This window comes from Mesoplodon densirostris, chromosome 12 (genome assembly GCF_025265405.1).
Source record: "Mesoplodon densirostris isolate mMesDen1 chromosome 12, mMesDen1 primary haplotype, whole genome shotgun sequence".
In the NCBI taxonomy this organism is placed as follows: Eukaryota; Metazoa; Chordata; class Mammalia; order Artiodactyla; family Ziphiidae; genus Mesoplodon; species Mesoplodon densirostris.
The window spans coordinates 83,278,595-83,296,371 of NC_082672.1; the positions used below are offsets into that span (position 1 = coordinate 83,278,595).

General features: G+C 36.2%; 1 pseudogene; it reads right to left on the reverse strand.

Moving 5' to 3' along the window:
- Window positions 1–1,809: 1,809 nt before the first annotated feature.
- On the reverse strand, window positions 1,810–13,612 carry LOC132499881 (nuclear pore complex protein Nup50-like; annotated as a pseudogene).
- Between the last annotated feature and the right edge of the window lie 4,165 nt (window positions 13,613–17,777).

Sequence of the window (17,777 nt, forward strand, 5' to 3'; positions counted from 1 at the left end):
TTTGAATGTTTTCCTTCTTTTACTTGATTTGAAATCATTCAAACAGTATTGAAAGTATCTGATCATTAACAAGCTGATAGAATTTCCCTACAGAACCATCTTGACCTGGTATGTGTTGAACGTTCATTGGGTGGGTGAGCTTTTCTTTATATTTTCTGTGGTAATTAATCTGTTTAGATTTTCTGTCTTTCCCAACGTCAATTTTGATAAGTTGAACTTTTCTGGGATTTTCTCCATTTCATCTAGAGTTTCAAATTTATTTGAAAAGTTGTGCAAATTAGTCTCATCATTTAAAAAATTTTCTCTTTTTTGATAGTTATTTTCCACTTGTCATTTCTAATTTTGTATATTTGTGCCTTGTTTTTATGTTGGTAGGATAGCTAGTTGTTTGTTTGTTTCATTGGTAGCCTCCAAAATGAATTTTCTTTCAGCAAAGCATTTCCATAAACAAAATGGATATTTTTCAAATAATTTCCATTTAGACTTATTTATTAGATCTACTATTTTTCTATTTCCAAATTCATTAATTTCTATTTTTACACTTACTAATTTCTTCTGGTGTTTAATTGTTCTCTTTCTACTTTTTTTAAGTCATTAATTTTATTATAGTATATAATAGTTACTTGAATATATTGCTGATTCTAGAACTGAAGCAGTGAAAATATGAGATGAGCCTGGAGTATCTCATAGTGCCACAAAGGAATGAAGTATTCAAAAGAAAAATGATGGGGTGCTGTAAAATAGATATAAAAGCCAATCTGAATGAGATTCTAGTGGCCAAAGAATTTGAGCAATAAAAAAATAACAATAGCACTGTTTTATAACCCAAAGTATAAAATAAATATATATGAGTACATACTGGTATAAATAAATTATTTTAATAAATAAATGAGGAGAAAGGGATAGTTTTTTTTTTTTTACAAAAGAATTCCAAATACTGTATATAGATATTACTCTCTCTAGGAGTGGAGCTTAATAACGACCCCCTGGAATGTGAAATGGACCTAGTCATGCACTTCCAAAGGACACAGACAGGAAAAAATAATAGCCATGCAGTGGAGAAACCTGGAGAAATCTGACAAACACAACCTTAACTGAGTGATCAAGGTTAATATTATCAATATCATGTTGATGCCATATACTCCTAAATATATATATATGTGATGAGATGGGTACTTCTTTTCTGTGGTATTCTTCCAAAATCCACAAACCCAGTCCTCATGAGAAGAACATTAGACAAACCCTAATGAGAAATATTATATAAAGTACCTGACTAGTACTGTTCAAAAATGTCAGATCATAAAAAACAAAGGAAGACTGAGAAGTCATCACAGATCGAAGGAGACTAAGGAGACATCACAACTAAAGGAAATATATTATCCTGGATTGGATTCTGGAAATTAGTGGAAAAATTATTAAATAATTGGTTAATAGTAATGTACCAATATTGATTCCTTAATTTGGACCAAAAGTACTATGATACATAAGATGAATACGATAGACTCAGTGGCTTATAAACAATAGAAATTTAGTTGTCTCAATTCTGGAGACTGGGAAGCTCAAGACTGAGGTGTCAGCAGATTCTGTGCCGGGTGAGAGCTCACTTTCTGGCTCACAGACTGTAATCTTCTCCCTGTGTGCTCTCATGGCAAAAGGGTGAAGGAGTTCTCTGGGTTTTTTAAATAAGGGCACTAACCCCATTCATGAGGGCTCCACCCTCATGACCTAGTAACCTTCCAAAGACCCACCTCCTAATTCCATCATATTAGGAGTTAGGATTTCAACATAATGAATTATGAGGGGATACCTTCAGTCTATCACCGATGTTAACACTAGGGGAAAAAACGTAAAGAGTATATGAAAACTGTCTATGTTATCTCTGTAACTTTTCTTTATATCTAAAATTATTTCTAAGTAAAAATTTTAAATCTAGAATGGGTTGCAATGGCTTAAGTAAAATATAGCTTTATGAATTCAGCCAATGGAAATTCAGATATTAATCCATAGTTTCTTCATTAAGTTATTTATTCATAAATATGTATTGATAATTTACCGTATGAATAGCATTGTGCTAGGTTATGGATTGTAAAATGACCAAGTTATAATCCTCAAGGCAACTCATCATCCTAAATAGATATGCTCAGATTCTGTCAAATAAACTGTTGAGGTTTAATTAGGAACAGGGTATTATTTTTGAAAATGTAAGGGAAAAACTGACTCTAAGAGACAGATGCAATACCTGAGTCTTCAGAGAAATCCAACTATTTTTATGTCTTTTAATATGATCTTTTTATTGATGAATTCAAACTACTTTAGCCTTTTTAAATTATATGATCAGGCAAGTATTACTGTCAGAAACTAGCTCAAATCAAAATTATCATGTAACCAGTTAAACTCATTGCATTTGAATATTAATTTCTGCCAATCCATAATCTAATTGTTTCAAAATAATCTGTTTTTTACCAAGCCTAATGATTTCTCAAGGAATTCAACACTTGGGAAAACATTACAATGTGTTTTGCTGGGTGCAAACTAGCCCTTTAAATCTGTATTTTTCAAAACATTTATAGTGACCTATGGGTGAGCCATGATATTTTTAAGTATGTCTCTATAAGTATTTCATAATGAAATAGATAGAATATAACAGAGTACAATACAATACAAAATGGGAATAACCAAATGGCATTTAATACAATAAGGATAAATATTGTTTTGTAAAATTTGTTTCAACTTAGATGTATGTGTGGGGTGGGTGTGTGTGTGTATGTGTGTGTGTTATGTCTGGATGTAAAATATATTTCTTATATATGGATCAAGAAAAAACAGTTCAAATCTTCTGCTCTTATGCCTTTTTCAGTGTTGTTCCAGGACCAGAGACATAGCATATAAGTCTTATAAGAGGAGTCATAACAATAAGCAACATGAAGGTAAAGAAAATATAAAACATCTTCCTTGGGGAATCGGAAAAGGCTTTTTGAAGGAGGTGAGATTTGAACAGAGTTTGGAAGAACTCATAATTACATACAAGAATCCCAATAGGTCGACATACTAGGAAAATGATACTTACTATAAGGTGGCTGGAAAGATGAAGACAAATGCTTCATGTGAATCAGAATCATCTAGATGCTTGTCAAAATGCACATTGGGGGGCCTTGCACCCACATAGTCTGATTCAATAGATCTGGAGTGTGACCAAGAAATCTGCATTTTTAATAAGCACCTGCTCCATAAAAACACTCCCTGGGATTCTGATTCATGGGCTCCAAACACCCTGCTAGCTTAGAGAAATAAAAGCATAAACAAATTTACAAGAGGTCAACTAGGAAAGTTTGACTGAAATAAAGTGAAGGTCCATAAAGGAAAATTTTAGAAGAATAAGCTAGAAAACCAGATTGAGCCATGTTGGAAAGAGCTGGGTATTTCGATTTAAAGAGTGTGCACTTTACCTCAAAGCCATAGGGAATAATTTTTATGGAACAGAGAGACACCACCTACAGGGATCAATTTGATGTTGGTATTAAAAGAAAGATAAATTGAAAGTGGAAAATTGGTCATAAGCATGTTGAATATCTAAGTATGAGTTAAAAGACCTGGCTTATTGCAGAGGAAGAGAAAATTTTGCACTTTGAGAGTGTCTTGGTTTTTACATAAAATATCAATTTAAGTAAAGTAATAAATTTTCAGACGACAGACTAGACTTAATCAGAATGTTTAACCACATATATCAGGTGCATCCATGACCACTAAAAGAACGGCTAATATTTTGTTCCAATCGAAATTCAGCATATTGTGTTGTCCCTGAGATTTAATAACAATGTTGTCCCCTGCAAAACCTCATTCTGTCCCTTGAAGAAAATAATAATCCTTTTTATTCCTAACAAAGTAGGAAAGCATTCGGCAATTTTTGAGGCATTAAGTTTCAGCAGAATTGACATTAATTTTCAAAATAAACCACCTTTGTATTAGAGAATAATAATTCATTCCTCATTATATTCATAATGTTTTCATTTAGCCTTAAGTATGCATAAATGCAATCTCCAATATCTGCTTATTTTATCTAAATTATGTGTTTCTGGTAACAAATCTTGCTTGTTCAAAAATGAAAATAAATTAGCATTAATTTTCATATCCTTGAATCCTGATATCTATCTATAAAGTCACTATTTATTAATCTATTTAAAATGGTCTCTGCTCATTTGAAGGGATATAAACGTGTTTCTTCTGCAATGTGAACAACTCAAAAAAAAAAATAGAGTAATGGAAATGAAGCCAAGGTGAACTGCAGAATGCGCTGGATTTTTTTTTTAATTTTACTTTTTCACAAAGAAAACTGCATGGGGATGTCTGGAGGCCAGGGTTGTCTTTATTAAGGAAATTGAACTTTAAGGAAAAACAGATTTGACCTCAAGCTACACATGCATAGATGGAACTTGGCAAACTTTCCCGTGGTCTAATGATTCTGGGAGTAAACAGGGTGCATGCATCCCCACCAAATAGCATCGTGCAGTCAGAATAGAATAGGACTCCTTCCTCTACAAGCCTCAAGCTGAGTAAAACAACACATTTTCAGATTATAGACTTAATCAAAACATTTAACCACAGATGGCAGGCACATCTATGACCACTAACACAATTGCTAATATTTTGTTCTAAGAGCCTACACTGGGTTCTGTTTCTCTAAAGCACACTTATTTTAATCATTAGAATCATTAGAACTAAATTTGATCGTTCGAATTTCAAAGCCACAACTCAGATTAGAGTTTACAAAAGCAGTTCTCTAATTGTTCAGGCACAATAACCACTGATGTCTCGTGTTGGAAGTGACTTTACAGCTAAATTGAGAGTCTTAATATTAGCAGTGTTTTCTAAAATCAACTCATATACCATACAGTCTTTGCTTTTGAATTTTTCAATGCTTATAGGATATACACTATACTAAAGGCCAAATTTACTTCTATTAATAAACTGTGTCTATGGGGTTGCTTAAGCTAAATGTCTATGGCAGCATTTATTAAATTTATGTTTATTAAATGCCTGACATTGTACTAAGTGCTCTCTATATGATCACACAAACATACCTAGAAGAGGAGTGCTATTGTTACATATGAATGAAAGCAAACTGAACCTTCCCATGGTAACACAGCTAGTAAATTGCAGATTTGAGTTTGAAAACCAAGCAGTCTAGCTCCAAAGCCCATAATCTTAACTGAAATAAATATTATAAATATTTATTGATGAATATCTAAGGAAACCATAGCTTTAAAGGATCCATCCCTATGTGTTCTGATTACCTTTCACTACTGAGCCAAAATAGAAGGTAGAAATGAAAAGCTATTTTCCTCTGTAAGCTCCCATTTGAAAGCAATAAAGGAAATGTTTTTCGGATGCCTTCTGCTCTATTATTGCACATTATCAACTGGATCACATTTCCTATTACTTTGCAAATTATTTGGCATTTATTTGTTATATTTAGCTGCAATTGTTCATTAGTCTACTTTGCTGGGTAAGTTGAATTCTCTAAGTAGGGTTTTAAAAAGTACTAAAGAATATATTTTTGCTACAAAAAGTACAGGGAAGAAATTTAAAACCATTATTATTCCCACTATCCAAAGATAACCACTCAACACATTTTGGTATAAATCATTCCAGGCATTTTTTTCCCCTCTGCTTATATGGACAGATAATTTGTTCAGTGTTTTCTTCTATCTGCTGTAGGTATTTTTCTTCCTTTATCCTGAGAAGTTAGCCAAATCTTGTCTTTCGGTAGCTTTTATATTGCAGAAAAACCACAAGACGTGATGGGACTTTTGTTGAGAAGCTAAGAGATATGCAAGGTTCCCCAAATTAAGGACTGAGCCGTGGAAGGCCATAGGAAACTATGCTGGACCAAGGCCAGCCAGAATGCACTCAGGCCCCCCACCAACAAGCTCAGAACGATTACCTCAGTGGTAACCAACACAGAATGAGGCTTTTCCTCGAATGGGACATGTAGTATAAGACAATAAGAACTTTTTTATGCCCCCTGAAGAGACAGCAGGGAGAAAATTAAAAATGTGATGTCTCTTGTACTCTGTATCAAAATAAATTTATAGATATGTGTAATTTCAAGCTGAATATAAATTGGTATGTGAGTCTGTCAAAGTCCCATACTTGCCTGAATTAATGTGATAAAGAGTTTTGTTTGTGACTGAAGTCCTCCTTCAGTTTTTTTTAAGCGTTTTTTTTCTTTTAATTAATTTATTTTATTTTATTTATTTTTGGCTGTGTTGGGTCTTCGTTGCTGCATGTGGGCTTTCTCTGGTTGTGGCGAGCAGGAGCTACTCTTCATTGCGGTGCTCAGGCTTCTCACTGCAGTGGCTTCTCTTGTTGCAGAGCACGGGCTCTAGGCGTGCAGGCTTCAGTAGTTGTGGCTGGCGGGCTCTAAAGTGTAGGCTCAGTAGTTGTGGAGCACGGGCTTAGTTGCTCCATGGCATGTGGGATCTTCCCCGACCAGGGCTCAAACCCGTGTCCCCTGCATTGGCAGGCAGATTCTTAACCACTGCGCCAGCAGGGAAGCCCCTCCTTCAGTTTTTGTATTTTTTCATTAAGACATAATTTACATACCATGAAATTCACCAATTTAAGATATGCAACTCAGTGGTTTTTCCTACATTCAAGAGGTTGTGCAGCCGATACGACTATCTAATTTCAGAATATTTACAATCACTGAGAAAAAAAAAACCAACAAGCAAACAAACAAAAACTTGTAGTTGTTTGCAGTCACTTCCATTCCCCTCCTAATCCCCAATCTCTGGCAACCACTAATCTACTTTCTGTCTGATTTTCCTTTTCTAGACTTGTTATATAAATAGAACCATATAACTGTGGCCTCTTTTGTCAGAAAAAGGAAAGCACAAAGCATGTTTTCAAGTTTCATCCATGTTGCAACATTTATCAGAACTTGATTCCTTTTTCCAGTAGAATAATATTGCATTGTATGGACATACTGCTATTATTTATCTATGCATCGGTTGGTACACATTTGGCTTGTTTCTACTTTTTGGCCATTATGAAGACTGCTGCCATTAATATTTGTATACAAATTTTTGTGTAAAGTGTTTGTGTGTTTTTATTTCTCTCGTGTACATACCAAGGAGTACAATTACTGTGTAATATTGTAACTCTATATTTAACTTTTTGAGGAACTGCCCAAGTTTTCCACAGTAGTTGCACCTTTTTGCATTCCCACAAGCAATGTATGATGGTTCCAATTTCTCCACAACCTTGCCAGCACTTTTTATCATCCACCTTTTCTATTATAACTACCTGAGGGGTTGGAAGTTGTATATCATTGTGGTTTTGATTTGCTGATGATATTGATCATCTTTTCATGTGCTTATTGGCCATTTGTACATCTTCTTTAAAGAAAAGTTTTCAGATACTTTACTCATTTTTAAATTGAGATATTTTTATTGTTGAGTTGTAAGAGCTCTTTACATATTCTGGATACTAGATGCTTATCAAATAAGTGATTTGCAGATATTTCTCTTACTCTCTAGGCTGTCTTTTCACTTTCTTGATGCTACCCTTTAAAACGCAAAATTCTGAATTTTAATGTTGTCCACTTTATCTACTTTTTCTTTAGTGTTGTGTGCTTTTTGTGTTATAAATAAGAAATCATTACCTAATCCAAGGTTGTGAAAACTTACATGTATGATTTTTTCTATGAGTTTTATAGTTTTAGTGCTTATATTATGTCCTTAATCAATTTTGTGTGAATTATATTATATGGTAAAAATAGAGGTAAAAATTCATTTTTTTTGCATGTTGATATCCAGTTCTCTCAACATCATTTGTTGAAAAGAGCACTCTTCTTCATTGAATTGTCTTGGCAACCTTGTCAAAAATAAACTGACTATAAGTGTTGATATCTGGATTCTCAATTCTATGCTATTAGTCTATATGCATATCTTTGAGTACCACAGAATCTTGATTTATGTATCTTTACAGTAAGTTTTGAAATCAGGAAGTATGAGCTCTCCAATTTTTTCTTCTTTTTCACGATTTTTTGGTTATTTTGGGACACTTGCAATTCCACATAAATTTTAAGATCATCTTTTCCATTTCTGTAAAAAAGGAAGTTGGAATTTTAATAGATATTGTGATGAATGTGTAGATTAATTGGGGGATTAATGATATTTTAACAATGTTGTCTTCTAATCCATGAACACAGGATGTCTTTCCACTTATTTAGGTTTTCTTTCATTTCTTTCAACAATGTTTTGTAGTTTTCAGTCTATAAATCTTGTACATTTTTTGTTAAATTTATTCTTAAGTATTTTTAATGTTAATGTAAATGGAGTTGTTTTCTCAATTTCATTTTAGAATTATTAATTCTAGTATATAGAAATACAACCAATTTTTATATTGATCTTGTATCCCACAACCAAACTACACTTGTTTTTTAGCTTTAATAGTTTTTTATGGACTTTAAAGGATTTTTTACATGAAAGACCATATAATCTGAAAATAAAAGAGATTTTATATCTTCCTTTCTAATCTGGATGCGTTTTATTTCTTTTTCGTGCTTAATTGTTTTGGCCAGATCCAGTAGTACAATGTTGAACAGAAGTGAAAATTGCTGGCATGTTTGTCTTATTCCTGATTTTAGGAGGAAAGTTTTCAGTGTTTCACTACTATGTACTATATTAGCCATGAGTTTTTCATGTATGTCATTTATCAAGTTGAGGAAGTTCCCCTCTCTTCTTTATTTATTGAATGTTTTTGTCATTAAAAGGTGTTGGATTTTTTCAGATTCTTTTCTGCCTCTCTTAAGATGATCAGTTGGTTTGTTTGGTGTATGCATGTATGTATTTTTCCTTTATTCTACTAATATGATGTATTACATTGATTGATTTTCATTTGTTGAACCAAACTTGCATTCTTGGGATAAATCCCCCTTGGTCTTGGTGTTTAATCATTTTCATATACTGCTTGTTTTGATTTGCCAGTATTTTGTTGAGGATTTGGGGGTTCATATTCATATGGTATATTAACCTATAGTTTCCTTTTCTTGTGATATCCTGGTCTGGTTTTCCTATCAGGAAAACACTGGCCTAAAATAGTTAGGAATGTTTCCCTTCTCCCCTATTTTTTGGAAGTTTCATTAATTTTCTCTATATCTTCTTTTTTCTATTTAATTGACTTTTTCACTCAAATCTGTATTATTTCTTTCTTTTGGTTAGTTTGATTGTCTTTCCCAGTTTCTTAAGAAGGAAGAAGGAAGATTAGGTAATGGATTTGAGATATGTTTTTTTTTTATTGTAAGCATGTACATCTATAAATTTCCCTTTTGCTATTGCTAAATCCCATAAGTTTTGATATGTTTTCTTTTCATTTTTATTCATCTCAAATAATGTTCTAGTATCTCTGATGTCTTCCTTCATTTATTAGTTATATAAAATGCATTGTTTAATTTCTACATGTTTATGAATTTCCAAAATATCCTTCTGTTATTGATTTCTAATTTTAGTCCATTGTGGTTGGAGAACATACATTGTAAGATTTATATCCTATTAAGTTTTTGAGGCTTTTTTATGGCCTTGATATGATCTATACTGCAGAATGCACCATATGCACTAGAGAAGAATGTATAATCAACTGTTCTTCAGTAGAGTGTTCTATAGATGTCTGTTAGGTCTAGTTGGTTTATAATATCAATCAAGTCTTCTATTTCCTTGCCGATCATCTTTCTAGTTGTTCCATATATTTTAATGAGGTATAATAATAATCTATTATTGTTGATATATCTATGTTTCCCTTTAATTCTGTCAGATTTTCTTTCTTCTATTTGGGGACTCAATTCTTTGTTTGTTTATTTTACTAATTCTGCCAATCTCTTCTGCCTTTTAACTGGGGAGTTTAATAAATTTACTTTAACTAAATTACAGATAAGATTTATGCCTATCATTTTGCTCTTTATTTTCTATATATCTTATGTTCTTTTGTTCCTCCTTTCCTCCATTTTTGTCTTCTTTTGTGTTAAATGGCTATTTTCTTGTTTACCATTTTAATTCTCTTGTTGCTCCTTTACTATATTATTTTTATTTTTATTTTTATTTTTTATTTTTTATTTTTTTTTTCTTTTTGCAGTATGTGGGCCTCTCACTGTTGTGGCCTCTCCCGTTGCGGAGCACAGGCTCCGGATGCGCAGGCCCAGCGGCCATGGCTCACGGGCCCAGCCGCTCCGCGGCATATGGGATCCTCCCAGACCGGGGCACGAACCCGTATCCCCTGCATCGGCAGGCGGACTCTCAACCACTGCGCCACCAGGGAGGCCCTACTATATAATTTTTAGTTTTAGTTTTTGTTTTTTCTTTTAGTGGTTGCATTGGGAATTATCAACATCATCATCTTAATTTATAACAACCTATTCAGTTTAATACTAACTTAATTTTAATAGTATACAAAAACTTTCTTCTAATATATCTCTGTTCCCTACCTCCTTTAAGCTGCCTGTTCAAATCTGCTGTTGAATGCCTCTAATGATTTTAATTTTTTATTTCAGTATTGGACTTTTCAATTCCAATGAGAAAGTGAAAGGAAGAAAAAATTAAAGGGGATGGCTCCTCATCCTACCCTCCTCATAACAGCCTGGCTAGACCAGTCAAGGCAATCACTATGGAACACCACTCTGCTCTGTTTTGCTGGAAACAGAGACAAGAAGGTCCACAGGGACCCCTGCAGTGCAGCATTCCTTTCAGGGGCTCTAGCAGCTGTGCTGATGGTAAAGGGCATGTTTCTCAGATTGTTAGCACAGTGGACTTCACATAGGCAGCCTGAGTCAGTGACCACGAATACACTATTTACTGACACCTGTGAGACAACCTTGAGGACTCCCAGGTACACCTGGACACACTATAAAGTAACACAGAGGTGCAGCATATTTTGAATATTAAATATTAATGTGACATCATATATTCTCACAGACTCCCTCCACCTTTTAAGTAAATTTCATTTTTTAGAGCAGTTATAGGTGGGATCAAAACATTCAGCAGTGGGCTTCCCTGGTGGCGCAGTGGTTAAGAGTCCACCTGCCAATGCAGGGGACACGGGTTCGTGCCGCAGTCCGCGAAAATCCCACATGCCACTGAGTGGCTGGGCCTGTGAGCCATGGCCGCTGAGCCTGCATGTACCGAGCCTGTGCTCCGCAGCAGCAGAGGCCAAGGCAGTGAGAGGCCCACGTACCGCAAAAAACATTCAGCAGTATATCTCCTAAATTGGTGTCTGCCTGCACTAAATGCTGTGCTTCTGATTTGCTATAGGTTTTAATGCAGGGTACGTATACCCTTCTCTTTAAATTCATTTTCTTATAAAATAGTTTATAGTTTTTGGAGTAAAAAGCATCTTCTTTTTCTTGAGTAATTACTATTTTGTGTGGTTCATCATCCCTTCCTTTATCTCTACCTTTGCATTCATTTCTGCCATTTCTGCTTGGCTCACCAATGTTTTAGTGAAAAATGGTGAAGAAACTGGTTTACTTTGTATGATATTTTTGCCAAAAAAGCTGGTTTGCCAAGGGAAAATAAAAATCCAGTCAGGGGGCCAAAGCTTAACAAGCCTAAAACAGAGGTAGCAATTTTCTTGCAAAAGATTCTGTTGCTCTTAGCAATGGGTACATTTTCTTTTCAGACACAGACTTCACTTTCTTTTCAGATGTAGCTTTAGTTTTGCTGTCATGAAACAAAAATGATGATTCTTGTTGTAATTTGTTTGAACCAAATAGGGAAAGAGACTGTGTTTCAACCAACATTTTGTTAGTTCCATTTTGATAATTATTACTGCCACTGTTCTCATGTTTAATGTTTGCTAAATATTTCTTACAGTCTTTAAAGATAGGTGCCAGATCAGAGTGGGTTTGTGTCACATGTTTCACTATCCAATCATGAAGAAAAAGTTTAACACAGCTGACTTCTTGTTACTAGCATTCCATTGGTATGCTTTATCCCAATAAAGACAGGAAAAGGGCCATTAGTTTGGGGATTTGAACTCTTTTTCTCACCTTTTGAAGTAATAGAATCAAAGGCTGCCTTGGTCCACGTCCCAGTCTTTGGACTATTGAGGGAAGGGGCAGTATTTACTGCTTTTTCCATTTGACAGTCCTTGTGAAGGTTGAACTCCAGTGCCTTTACCAAATCCAGAAAACTGTCCTCCTCCAGAAAGTACAACCAAACCGCTGAAACATTTAAAAGCCCCTTCACCATCAGATTGAAATTTAACCTTCCTACACTTTGCTTTTTTTAATGACTCTATTCCTCAAGACTTCCTCACTGACCACAGAGAATGCTCCCACATCTTCTGCTTTGTCATCTTGATCCCAATTTCTGTTTATTCCTTCTCTGTGATTCTTTTGGCAAGTCCAAGGTCACAATAGAGGAGCTCGAGTCGGAGGTAGATGCTGGTCTCATGGAAGAGCACTTGGTTGCTCCCAGTGAATTTCTAGGGCTCATGTTATTCCAAAAACTTCATGGTTATTAAGCCCAGAGTCTCAAACACTGCTTTTCCCAGGGGTCTCATCACTATGTTCCAGAGTGAGGAGGAGACCATCTCCCACTTCACTAAAGGCCACTGTAGTAACAGTGTCAAGCTCTGGGCTGCCATCTTGTAACTACAAGGGCATTTTATATTTTTTAGTTACTAAATCTGGCAACCCTATACTGAGGAGTGAGATATTTCAGGGAAAGGATGAAAGACATAGTCAAGACTTAGCAGATAGACATTACTAGAAGGAGCTAAGAGGAGGGTCTTGTTTGTAGGGAGATATAACCAAGATCCCTGCACACTGGTGGTACACAGGGTTTGGTTCCCCTTGAAACCCCTAGATAAGGGAAAATCACCTGGAAAAAAATGCATTTTTGTATACTGAACTACATATCCTGAAAGCAACTATTTTGAAACAGTGCTCCAGGAAGTGGCAATATTAAGTGTTTTCCCCTGAACAGAAATAAACACTCTTGGGAAAGTTTAAGTTACATTTCAAAAAATATGAGTTTGTGACTGTAAATTTTAACCTGTGACAGTTGCCTCTTTGAGACGTGTTGCCAGTGCCAAGATATATTATCAGGGTTGCATATAGCAAGAGAATGGGAGCAGGGGCACCCCTCACACAGCAAAGGATAGTGCCTTTACTTTGCTTCTGTGACAGTGACCACTGTAGTTGCTTCTGTGACAGTGACCACTGTAGTTCCCTGGCTACTAACCCACCTCTTCCCCAGAAGAGCCAGGGATAGCAAGACTTGTGTTCATAATATCTTTATTTAAAAAAAAGAATTATCTTATCAAAATAATATCCCTATTTTTAACGAGAAAAAGTAAATAGTCCTAAAATCTTATTTAAAAGAAAAAATAGCAATACCTTGCCTTACAGTTCCTCATCCAGACCCCTACTCCCTAAAATTTAACTGAGACCTTTTCTTTGCCATTTGTTCCTATTCTGATTACAAGTTTATACCTTTTCTGTTCTTCTACACTCATTCAAGTGGGGTTTGTGGAAGATTTTCAGATAAATATGTGTGTCTTCAATACGAAGTCTGGAAGTCTGATTTTCTTTATAATTCTTCACGGTGGCTAGCATAGTGATCTATCCAAAAGGACAAATCAGTAAACAAAACTGAATGTTACTGAGCACATAGAAGAAAACAGCTGTTCTGAAAAACAGAAACTGGCAAATTCCCACTGGTAAATCTGTTTTTAGTGATGACCAAATACCTGTGGTCTGGATCTGCTGCACATCAGTGTTCTTGTAGTTCTTCAATCATGTGTAAACAGTCTCCAAAATTATTTGGAGATCCATAAGAGCATCAGAGCACATGCATGAAATCGGTGGCCACTGCCAATTTTTCAATGTCATGTCTCTCTCTTTTACTAGGCAATAGAGTCACAAAGTCTTTCCTCTGTGTGCTCATGGAGAGAGCGATTTCTGATGTCTTTTCCTCTTCTTATGAAAACTTCTTTTGAGGACACAATTCCTGTGGAATTAGGGCCACATTTAACCTCATTTAAATGACCTCATTTAATCGTAAATACCTCCATATAAAGCCCTATCTCAAAATACGGTCAAATTGGGGGTTAAAGACTTCAACATATAAATGGGGATGGGCACAATTCAGTTCATAACAAACAAAAATCATCTAAATAAATATTCAGTGGTTACATGTTATGTACATTAAAAAGTATATTTAATGCTCAGGGGGAAAGTTGAAAGCAGGAGTTAAAAAAAAGACACAAATTTTCAGTTTTCCCTCAATTTCACTTGAAAATAAAAGCAGGACTTTAAATATGTCATTGCAAGGCAGGAGAACCAGCTCTATAAATCAGGATATTACATTTCAGTTAGTAAATACCTCTTCTAAAAGGAGGTATCCTTATCAGTTGCTATCTAGTTTATAGAAATTTACTAAAAATAGGTCAGACAATTATTTGAACCTGGAGACTATATAATCTCAGCACCCTCTCCCCACAGATTAATTGCAACTCTGAATGTACAAAACTTGAATCAAATGTTAACAGTAAGCATACTTCCCTTAGGAATTTATTATATTACTGGAAATTATGCAAATAGCTTTCCCCAAATTTTTTTCAGAAAATATTTATTGACAAACCTCATGGCATTATCTCAACTATTTACATGGCTGTTAATTTCTCTTAAAGTCTGCATCAATTTATTACTGTACTTCCTATTTGTGCGGGTTGTCATACTGATGAAAAGAATAAAAATAGCTATTGCACTTATTTGTGTTTTTTTTGTTGTTGTTGTTTTTGCCTGCAGTATGTGGGATCTTAGTTCCCTGACCAGGGATCAAACCTGCGCCCTCTGCAGTGGGAGTGTGGAGTCTTAACCACTATACCACCAGGGAAGTCCTTTTCTGCATTTATCTGTAACTGTGCAAGTTTTGTTGCATGGAAAGGACCAGATTTATCATTAAGTTTCAGGATGCTTTTAAGCAGAATTCAGTCTACAAATAATATGGGGGGAAAGTGTTTCTTTTGAAATTATGACAAAAAGCCTATAAAATAATTATATCATTATATTACATAAGTATGAAACATGTGACCATATGGAATCATTCATAAGCAGAGGAAGTGGGTCCAGAGGGTGGCTGAGGGATTTGAAGGGTGTACGGCACGAACAGGGTCCAGTGGCGCCTGCTGCTGATTTGCTAAGCAGAGAAGGGATCAGTCTCCAGTAAGAGACTCATGTTATTCAAATTGCCCAGGAGAGATCCAAGGAGAGGACTGGGGTTGGCTGTGTGAACACAGCCTGAAGGGGGCTAATGCACCACAGTTAGCCGGGGAGGGAGTCCAGGAAAATGTCTGGAACTGCCTAAGAGGCAAGAGACCATTGTTTCAGGGTGCGCGAGGAGATGGGATTCAGAGCACTGCCTAAATGAGCTCCAGAGAAGGGCACGAGCCGCGGTTATCAACGTGGACACCAGAGATGGGCATGAAACGCTAAGGCTGCTGCTGCCGCCACCAAGAAGCCTGTGTGTGAGCACAGGTCACTCTCCACACCTCCCTTCTGGGAGCCTGTGCAGCCTGCCACTGCCGGGATCCCAGGATCCAGGGATCCAGGGACAACGTCCCAGGGAGAACGCACAGCGCGCCTCAGGCTGGTGCAACGTCACACTGGCTTCTGCCGCCGCAGGCTGGCCCGACATTCCTTACCCCTCCCTCCGCCCAGTCGGAGTGAACCAGAGCCCCCTAATCGGCTGCTACCTTAACACCCTCCTGTCTGAGCGAAGAACAGATGCCCTCAGGTGACCTACACGCAGAGGCGGGGCAACCCCGGCAGCTGTGCGAACAAAGAAGAGAAAGGGAAATCTCTCCTTGTAGCTCCAGGAACAGTGGATTAAATCTCCACAACCAACTTGATGTGCCCTGCATCTGTGGAATACCTGAACAGGCGATGAATCATCCCAAAATTGACGTGGTGGACTTTGGAAGCAACTGTAGACGTGGGGTTTGCTTTCTGAATCTAATTTGTTTCTGGTTTTATGTTTATCTTAGTTTAGTATTTACAGCTTATTATCATTGGTAGATTTGTTTATTGATTTGGTTGCTCTCTTCCTTTTTTTTAGTATATATATATATTTTTTTCCTTTTTCTCCTTTTGTGTGTATGTGTATGCTCCTTTGTGTGATTTTGTCTGTATAGCTTTGCTTTTACCATTTGTCCTAGGGTTCTGTCTGTCCATTTTTTGTTTGTTTGTTTGTTTGTTTTAGTATAATTTTTAGCACTTGTTACCATTGGTGGATTTGTTTTTTGGTTTGGTTGCTCTCTCTTTCTTTTTATTTTTTTATTTTTAATAATTCTTTTATTTTAATAACTTTATTTTATTTCATTTATTATTTTTTCTTTCTTTCTTTCTTTTTTCCCCCTTTTCTTCTGAGCCAGGTGGCTGACAGAGTCTTTGTACTCCAGCAGGTGTCAGGCCTGAGCCTCTTAGGTGGGAGAGCCGAGTTCAGGACATTGGTCCACCAGAGACCTCCTGGCCCCACATAATATCAAATGGCAAAAGCTCACCCAGAGATCTCCATCACACGCTAAGACCCAGCTCCACTCAAGGACCAGCAAGCTACAGTGCTGGACACCCTATGCCAAACAACTAACAAGACAGGAACACAACCCCACCCATTAGCAGAGAGGCTGCCTAAAATCATAATAAGTTCACAGACACCAGAAAACACACCACTGGATGCAGTCCTGCCCACCAGAAAGACAAGATCCAGCCTCATCCACCAGAACACTGGCACCAGTCCCCTCCATCAGGAAGTCTACACAACCCACTGAACCAAACTTAGCTGCTGGGGGAAGACACCAAAAACAATGGAAACTACCAACCTGCAGCCTGCAGAAAGAAGACCCCAAACACAGTAAGTTAAGCAAAATGAGAAGATAGAGAAATACACAACAGATAAAGGAACAAGGTAAAAACCCACCAGACCAAACAAATGAAGAGGAAATAGGCAGTCTACCTGAAAAAGAATTCAGAATAATCATAGTAAAGATGATCCAAAATCTTGGAAAGAGAATGGAGAAAATACAAGAAACGTTGATCAAGGACCTAGAAGAACTAAAGAGCAAAAAAACAATGATGAACAACACAATAAATGAAATTTAAAATTCTCTACAAGGAATCAATAACAGAATAAATGAGGCAGAAGAATGGATAAGTGACCTGGAAGATAAAAGAGTGGAAATAACTACTGCAGAGCGGAATAAAGAAAAAAGGATGAAAAGAACTGAGGACAGTCTCAGAGACCTCTGGGACAACATTAAACGCACGAACATTCAAATTATAGGGGTCCCAGAAGAAAAAGAGAAAAAGAAAGAGACTGAGAAAATATTTGAAGAGTTTATAGTTGAAAACTTCCTTAATATGGGAAAGGAAATAGTCAATCAAGTCCAGGAAGCACAGAGAGTCCCATATAGGATAAATCCAATGAGAAACATACCAAGACTTATATTAATCAAACTATCAAAAATTAAATACAAAAAAATATATTTAAAGCAGCAAGGGAAAGCAACAAATAACATACAAGGGAATCCCCATAAGTTTAACAGCTGATCTTTCAGCAGAAACTCTGCAAAGCAGAAGGGAATGGCAGGACATAGTTAAAGTGATGAAAGAGAAACACCTACAACCAAGATTACTCTACCCAGCAAGGATCTCATTCAGATTTGATGGCGAAATTAAAACTTTTACAGACAAGCAAAAGCTAAGAGAATTCAGCACCACC